Source organism: Bactrocera oleae, chromosome 2 (genome assembly GCF_042242935.1).
Source record: "Bactrocera oleae isolate idBacOlea1 chromosome 2, idBacOlea1, whole genome shotgun sequence".
In the NCBI taxonomy this organism is placed as follows: Eukaryota; Metazoa; Arthropoda; class Insecta; order Diptera; family Tephritidae; genus Bactrocera; species Bactrocera oleae.
Window position 1 is genome coordinate 67991228 of NC_091536.1, and position 9749 is coordinate 68000976.

The window sequence follows — 9749 nt, forward strand, 5'->3', positions numbered from 1 at the left end:
TGAAATATCCAGTAAAAGCATTAATATTGCCTATATACCAGCGATTTCCGAAAAGTTAGTACAAGTATGTATTACGAATTTCTCTTTAAAAATGTCAGTATGAGTTATGCGTCAGCGAACACCGCCTTAATGTGGACTCATAATCTTTGTGTAGGCAGTTCCGTACTCCAAAGTCTACTAGTTTTGAGGAGCGTTGCCAAATGATTTGATATAAATACTGGTCTGTTTTGGAAAGTAGGAGCTTAGGAATTTTATTACTATTTTAAGCAAAATTTTTATAATTAGGTTTTTTTTTCTGATTTGAAGTATAGTTACGTTGTATTTAATTTTTTTTTTTCATTTATAATTTTAGTTTTTTTTTGAAATTTAATTTTGTATTAAATACATTGTTATATATAAATAGTTGATAGAGTTGATTTAGCCATGTCCGTCCGTCTGTCCGCCTGTCTGTCTTCATATACGCTAACTAGTCCCTCAGTTTTTAAACTACCGATCTGAAGTTTGGAGCTGTCCTTTTCTCACTAAGAAGCTGCTCATTTGTCACTATAGCATATAGCTGCCATACAAACTGAACAATTTGAAACAAGTGCTTGTATGGAAAACTTTTTGTTTGACGAGGTATCTTGACGAAAATAGATCGGAATTAAGTTTTTGGAAGAAACCTTTGTACTTGTGAAGGGTATTATAGCTTAACATTTTTTTAAATACTTTTTTATATAGTTTTTTAAGTATGTATTTATTATTAATTTTATTTACAATTTATTTTATTCTTTTTTTTTTATTAAAAAAAATATCTTTATTTCCTTTTTATAATTTTGTACTTTTAATATCTATTTTTTTCATATATCTTGTTTTTTATTTTAATAGTTTGTTTTAATTTTTTTTATATAAATTTTTTAATATTTTTAAATTTTTTTTTGAGAATGTTAAAATTTTTTTTTTTAATTTTTAATATTTTTTTTTTAAATTTTAAATTTTTTAGTTTTTTTAATATTTTGTTTAAACTTTTTTTTAAAATAATTTTTCAATTTTTTTTTAACAATTTTGTTTTAATTTTTATTTTAATATTAGTACGCATAAAACGCCGTTTATGATTTGTCTTTAATAGTCGATGTTGTTGTTCCCACGAGGTCGGTCTGCAACCTAAACGGACTAGGATTTTTATCCGACCAAACAACAACAACAACGTTCTCTATGTATAAATATTAATAAAAAACATTTGCTTACGATTACACATGCGTAACTTTAGAACGGCAAATAAAAAGGTTAACATTTTCCAATTGTCACTAACGAAGTCGAATAGTACACGGCATCGCATACACGAGTAATGACGTCACGTTTCCATCGTGATATTCGTCAAAAGACGTACATATTTACAGGATTTTGAACCTTTGAAGCTTTTCTTTATGCAATATAATTATTTCGGCATGAAAATCTAGAGTGCACCTAAAAGCATGCAACAGCTGCCAACCAATTTGGAGGCATACCAATGTTAGTTCTGTAGATAAATTTGTATTTAGTTTTTAAAATAATTCTGGATTGGTATGTAGGTCTAAGTCTACTTAAGTTCTCCCATCCGATGCTTACACATATCCTAGGATCTCGTTGATACAATAAATACGCTCGATTCAAAATACGTCGTTTTCAATAAACATATTTTTTTAATATAACTTTTTCAAATACTTAAACCTTTCGTAATCATTTTAAATCTATTGTCAAATCAATTTTAGTGTCTAACTCATTTTGCTCTTATATTGTACATACTACATGGTATTTTATATATAAACACTAACTAACTTATGAGTACGAATCGGTATGTCGTCATTGTTAATACACAAACTTCTTTAGATTTTGATTGGACATATTCTTTACATCGTGGTTTTTTTCAATGACCAAATTAATACATTAACCGAAAAAATAATTGTTTTTACATACCTTATTGTTGTTGATATTGCATACTCTCAGGCGCCCAAGCCTCTTTTAATTTTATTTCATAGTTTCACGCATTGCTGGTCCTTTAAGAGCTATTGGAATAATTTTCGTGAAACAAAAAACGAATTTCGCTAATAATTTTAACACTTTCGTTATATTAGCATATTTTATAGCATAGTTGATTTACCAACACCATCATAATTTTTTATATTTTATTTATATTTAACTGCTGGCATAAAATCTAATCTTTATAATAATTTGAATCTTAAAATTAACATATAATTGTAATGTGCCAAATTATATAGTAAAAATGTTCTGATGTTCTGCAAGAACTTGCAGTTACTGCCTCGTATCAATTGCTGCTGATCCTAAATGTAGGCAATATAATATGTTGAAAAATATGAATGTAAACATATACCTATAATCTTTCGGTTTTGAGTCAAAAAACGCGCCGAAAGGCAAGTAACACATCATAAACGTATGTACTGCTTTTAAGGCGCTTTAAAATAATTAATTTTTTTTAAATAATTTTTTAGAATCATTTTGAGGTCTTTCCGTGCATTTCGACCTAGTGTTTTGGACGAGAAGCTGATGTTTTTAAGAATGCAGAATATATGCGCTTTTCTAGTTATTTGACGGTTCTTTTGTTTTGGAGGAAAATCTGCTTTCGGTTATAACCTTAATTTAATTTTTTGAGTGTAGCTAGGTTGCTGTTGTTGTTGCATATCCACAGGCGCTACGCTTTTTTTTGTTTTCTATGAATTTCATTAGAATGGAATATCTAATTAATTCACCGATGTATTTTCTGTTTATTTGAGGAAGGGTAGGCAATTAGACTAACAAATAGTCTAAAATTATATCTGCTGCTCTGGCTACATACATATACAAATGTAAAATATTTTATATAGTCTATTTTTTTTGTATCAAATTTATTTTGTGAAATATGTGTATATATGTACCACAAATATACTTTTTTTTTTTTGAATTTCAAACGATTGCTGTGAAATTATTTACTTTTAAATAAATATTTGCATACCTATTTTTATTTTAATGCTATCCTGATAATTTTATGCAAATTTTCGTAGAAATTTGACAAAACAACTTAACTCGACTTAGTAATTGTATCCTTTCAATCTTTCGATAGAACTATTCTTGCATAATTTTTAATTATTTAATAATGCAAATTTGTCGTTCAGTGAATCATCTTATTAGCTGAAGTCAAATAAGTTGTTTTGTTAAAAACCATGGCTATTTTTAAAATTATAAAAAAAAAGATTTTCATTATTTATTTTTAAAATTTTTTGTTTTTTATTTTTCTGAAGATGTTTTCAATTATATTTATAGAAAATCTATTGTAAGATTTTTTTGTAATTTTTTTTTAGTTTTTTCGTTATAAACTTGGGTTAAATTTTTTATTTTTGTGTTACTTTTTGTTGTACTCACAAAAAAAATTATAGTAAGTATATTTTTTTTTAATATTTATGTAAAAAACTTTTTTTCTTTTTAATAAAAAATTAATAATCAATGAAAATTTTAAATAATTATTAATTATTTCTTATACAAAGTTTGTAATGTATTTAATTTTTGCTGTATTGAAATATTTTAAACGAGTTCCTTGCATCAATCATTCATCAATTCTCGTTAAGAAGAAGAAGAAGCAGTGCTTCAACACAATATTGCAACACCGAAATTCATGAAAAAATTTCTAAAGCAAAATCACATACACAAAACTCTTCGAAAATTAAAAAAAATATAAAATTACAACAAAAAAATCACAAAAATAAAAACAAAATACACTAACTATAATATGTAAAACTGAAACAAAAAACTTTGTAATGGTTAACTTACTTTCATTTTCTATTTAAAACCAGAAAAAATAAACAAATAACAGTAAAAAATGCGTAAAAACAAGAGATATTCATCGTATTCCTGTTGTATGTAGTGTGTACTATAAAAAAATATTAAAAATACAAAAAGATAAATATAAATAAACTAAAAATTGAAAAAAAAACAAATTAAAAACCGAGGATGCTATGGAAAAGTAATTTCTAAGTATTAAAATTAACAAGTATGAGCTATGAATTTCTAAAAGAAATTTGAATACACAAATTTATTATACATAAAATCTAATAAAAAAAAACAAGAAAAACAAAAAAATAAAATGTAAAAACATGGATATGAAAACAATTTACTTATGAAACTTTTTTTAAACAAAGCAAGAAAAAATAAAAAAACACAAAAAACAAACAATTAAAAGGTCAATAAATGATATGGAATTATATATAAAATATAGATTGATATAACAGACTTAAAAAGTGAACCGGCGAAGTGAAATAAAGAGAATATAAGCTTTTATTTTAGTTATTAACAATAATAATCATTAATCAATAAAGTTAAATTAAAATTGAGATAAATGATGCAAGCAGTAAGCCTTTTATTTATCAACATCGGGGAAGGGGTTTTTGTGAATTTTTTCTGAAGCGGCATTTCATTTTACGCATTTAAAAAAAAATGAACATAAGATTTAATGTACTTTTAGTATCAGCGATTAACTTTTAAAAATATTGGATCTCCTAGTTCCTATAGCCGATCTCCAGAAGGACCTCCGGAAAAAGGTGTCTGGCAGTGAGGAAGATATTTCGGCGTTAAATCATCTGAAACCAAAAAGCAATAAAATTTAATATTATGAAAGATGAGTACAGGTAATGATTGAAGGAATAGTGAAAATTTTTGAGAAAATGGCGGCTTCCCAAACACAAAAAATTCATTTTTTGTGAGAAAAATTACAATTCTAAGTTTCTTAAAAAAACGAAATTATTGTCACGAATCTTATCCTTCGATCATTACCTTAAAAAAATTAATTCGTGCGGTTTTCTAAGAGAGGGCTCTACTAGTATTATTTCGCGTCGTATTCATCTGTGGCTATATTCATTTCAAAGGTACTGCCATTTCGCGTCGTTTTCAGTAGATATAAATTGTTTGAGCGTGAACAACAATTTGTTTTATTCATTTGAAAATGTCGAAATTTGTACCAGATAAAGTGCTTTTGCGGGGAGTTCTTCTTCATGATTTTAACATGAAGAAAAGTGCTGCCGAAAGCCACCGTATTTTACTGGACGTTTATGGTGACCATGCTTTAGCCGAACGAACGTGCCAAAAGTGGTTTGCACGGTTTAAAAGTGGCAATTTCGACTTAGACGACGGAGAACGACCCGGACAGCCAAACAAACTTCAAGACGAAGAATTGGAGACATTGCTCGACGCAGATGCATGCCAGACGCAAGAAGAACTTGCAAAAGTACTAGGAGTTGATCAAGCAACCGTTTCCAGACGATTAAAATCATTAGGATTTATCCAGACGCTTGGAAATTGGGTGAATTAAAGCCAAGAGACGTCGAACGTCGATTCTGCATGTCGGAAATGTTGCTTCAACGCCACCAAAAGAAGTCGTTTTTGCATTGGATTGTCACTGGCGATGAAAAATGGATTCATTATGATAACCCAAAGCGCAAGAAATCGTATGTGAAGCCCGGCCAACCATCAACATCCACGGCAAAGCCGAATATCCATGCTGCTAAGGTTATGCTATGTATTTGGTGTGACCACAAGGGTGTGCTCTATTATGAGCTATTGAAATTGGGTCAGATGATCAATGGGGACCTCTACAGAAAACAATTGATTCGTTTGAAAAAGGCCATCGCGGAAAAACGACCAGAATATGCGACCAGACACGAATCAATAATTTTTCATCATGACAACGCTCGGCCACATGTTGCAAGGCCAGTTAAAAACTATTTGGAAAACTGTGGGTGGTAAGTTCTACCTCACCCGCCTTATAGCCCAGACATAGCACCTTCCGATTACCACTTGTTCAGATCAATGCAGAATGCTCACACCGGAGTACGCTTCTCTTCAGAACAGGGTATCAGAAATTGGATTGAATCTTTCTTGACCTCCAAGCCGGAGAAGTTCTTTTGGGATGGGATCCACAAACTGCCAGAAAGATGGGCAAACATCATAGTTTCCGATGGGCAATACTTTGAACATTAAATGTATAACAATTTTTTCACAATAAAGTCTTAATTTTCGTAAAAAAACCACACGAATTAATGCATACATATATTTAAGAACGTCGAAAATCTCAAGCCGATCAGAGGAGCCGTTTCAGAGAAATTTCCTCACCGACTCTGAAAACAGCGTTTCGAGAAAAACGGATCTCAAGTTTTGGGAGCCCATTACAATGAGTTAAAAAATTCTTACAAATACGTTCATATCTCCAAAACTATTTGTCAGATCAATTTGAAATAGAATATTCTCAAATACATGTAAATTTGAATAATGCAAAAAACAATCGATTTTTTTTTAATTACAAGTGTATGTAACCCCTCAGAGGTTAATCGACGCGCATTATCTTGAAGAATAATGTCTTAGAAATATTCTCTGAAAATTTGAAGTAAAATAAAGTGGTTTTTTTAATTTTGATTTTATATAAACCTTTAAATTTGGGTTTTTCCCCGAAAATCTTGAAGACGATTTCCTGTGGGCGCAATTTTTTTTATTAAAAAAAAAGCTTCGTTCGTAGTGCCTGATTATCTATTAAGAAACCAAATTTCTGTTTGTCCGATTGAATTTAGATGAATCTTTAAGGATTAGTGATGTTCACCGCAAGGAGCTGCGGTTGAAACTGGAACAACGCAAGCAGCTATTACTTAAAATAATTTTTTTTTCAAATATCTGTCAAGTCGAAATGCTATGCTTTTACTTTCATAAAATAAAACAATTTTCTGTCAAAAAAAAAAATAAATTAAAAATTGTTAGAATCTTCATTATTAGTAATCTGAAGAAATATGTGGATTATACAAGCCAGCTTAACTGCAGAGTACGTTTATAAAATTTGATTTCGGCTTTTTAATGACAGCAAAAAGGTTGTAAGTAAACAGCTTTTGGGTGGGATCAACGATTCTATAGCACGAAATCTCTGTTATGGATTTGAAGACCATCCGCGCTATACTTTTTAGAATATGAATATCATCATTAGTATTTTCTTCTTTCAATCAATAGAGGACAAAAACACTAAAACTAAGTTAATTAGCTGAGTTTGACCACTTACAAAGTCCTTTAGAGTCAACTATTTACGCTAAAAACGACGGATATCTGGAAATGTAGATTATTGAAGTACGAGAGAGGTCCAATTGGAACTCGTCTTTAAATCAATTTTGAACTGTCGTTATCAAAGGAGTAGAACCACCGTATACTGCATGCGAGCGCTCGTTGATTTCACAGCCTGATTTGCTTTCCTAAAATAAAAATCAAATCGTAATAAAAATACAAAAATCACTTTTTCCATTTTTCTAAAATCCGCGGATACTCTACTTTCATACTTGGTCGAAACAAAAATACGAATTCGATAAAGCTGACATTTTGCCTGTACCTGTCTATAATAATTTACTACACTATAGGCAAGTATGTGGGAGTACTTCCCATATTAATTAGCGCTGAATGCGCCATTTTGATGACTATCGTAGGACCTCATACTTTTACTATCTCGTTTTATCGTTGCGCTCAAACCATTCGGTGCTCCCATTGAAACTACTTATGTCTGTTATACTTTTTTGTGGAGTACCATTCAAGGTTTGGTGTCTGATAGGTTCCAAGTACTATATTTTATATCGGGTTTGTGATTGAGCCGGGCATTCATTGAAAAAGTGGAAAACCGTTTCCTTCTAGCTTACAGCTGCAGCAAATATTGTCATATTGCAGTCGCATTTTTAGCGCATGCTCTCCAAAGGACCAGTGCCCCATTATTGTGACTGTAAGTCTTTATATACTATTTCTGGATCTATGTAATAAGACCCTAGTTCTAGTCTAGTCATATTTGGGCCATATCTGTTTTATTACCTTTCAGCTTGTTATTGATTTCCATCTGCCCTGTGCTTTTTGTATAAAATGCATATAAAGCTCTCTTTTGATCGTTTCAGACGGGCATGGCATTAACTCCGCTTTGGATTCATCCAAAGAGGCTACTAGCTTTGTCAACTCATCTGCTTTTTCCTTACCGTATCTGTTCCCAAGACCGGGAACCCAAATTATGTGTTAGTCGAGTTGACATGCCAATGAGCTTAAAGCCTTCCTAAAATTGTTTACTACGCTGGAATTAATACTTGGCGTCGAGAAGGCCAGCAGTGCTGCCTGGCTATCCGTGTATATGGTTACTGGTCCGTATCTTCCTCCCCTCCGAACTATCTTCTACATTCGCGTCTAGAGGGTTTCCTCACCCGAAAATTGCTATTGAAATCTAACCTTGGGATGGTATAGTCTGATTCACTTATGTTAAGCTTCTTCGGGATGGTACTCCATATTCTTTCCGGTTCCAACCTCCTAATTTCCTTATCCTGAAAGCAGAACTTGCAACTATATTACGTTTCGAGTGAACTCATCTATGGACAGTTGGTGCAGGATCACATTTGAAAGTCATGCTTATGAGGAGAGTGAAAAAGGGTTGTCTTCTAATATGATTTCATACTTTGCAAACTACATCTCTAGGCATTGACCGATTTATTGCGAAAGAGTATTTAAGCTCAGAGACAGGTTTTGTTTTCATATCGCTTTCGAATAAAACCCGTAATCCTTAAGTGCGTGACTATTACTCTGTCGGAAAAAAGTTTAAACAACGGCCGAAGAAATTTAATTGCATATTTTTCATATTGGAGATCTCTTCTCTACAGGTATGCCAAACATCCGAAGAATTTCTGTCACAGAAGTCATTATTACAAAGTATCTTATAATATCGGTTAAGAACAACTACAATATTATATAATAAATAGAACAAATAGCACAACGACGTTTGCTAAACGCATAGAAAATGGAGACTAGTTAAGGCTTGTAGAGGATTATTCTACAGAATTAAAATAAAATTGTGATTTGTTGGTGGAAGCGATAAAGATCTTCACCTGACTGCAAGCGGCCACGTTTAAGATAAAATGCTACCTTCCAAAATACTGAGGAAACAACATAGTGGCCTTAAAAAAGCAATCGATTAGGCCATCCTAATTGACAGTGCAGTGAAGTTTTGTGACAACACCGATTTCAATACTAGGCTGCTACTTCTAAAAGAAAGAGTGCAGATATTTGCGATTCTGTATCCTGAAAATTGTTTTATATGGAGAGAGAGAATTTTTGTAGTTAATTTTCAATTGTTCGCAATTCGTCAAAGAACTTAATAAATTGTCCAATTAGTATTTATTTGAGAAGAAATTGTTGTCATTACCTTCGTGGAGCCCTGTAAAATGTATTCATCTACTGCGATTTACTTAATTTTCGCGTAATTACCAGGTTATACTTCTCTTTTTCACAAAGTCCAATTGCTATTAAAACCCAACAGAAAAAAGTTAAAGTAAAATTTTTGTGAAGAATTCATATGTATCTGTATCTATAATATCTACATTTATTGCTCTGTCCATTTAGCCAAAAACGGAAACGAAATTGCTGTCTAACAATCTAACAAACATCCTGTTACGTGGTCAAAGAAGTCAACTATTTATATTCCAGTCCAGTAAATGGATTTATGTAATTTTCCTGGATTATGTTATTTAAGGGGTTGTAACCAGGCTCGACCATGGGGGAGAAGGGTTGCTGGTGATTCCCTCCGGTCCCGGAGTTCTCGAAGGGACACGTATTTTTAAAAAAATTGAGTGAATAGTAAAAAGTCAGAATGCTATTGATAGGTGATTAGTTCGCACATTTATTTTAACGTTGTGATTATCCTTAAAGGAACGTTTTTTTACTTTTGCAGATTGTCACGAAAAACCCGGCTAAGC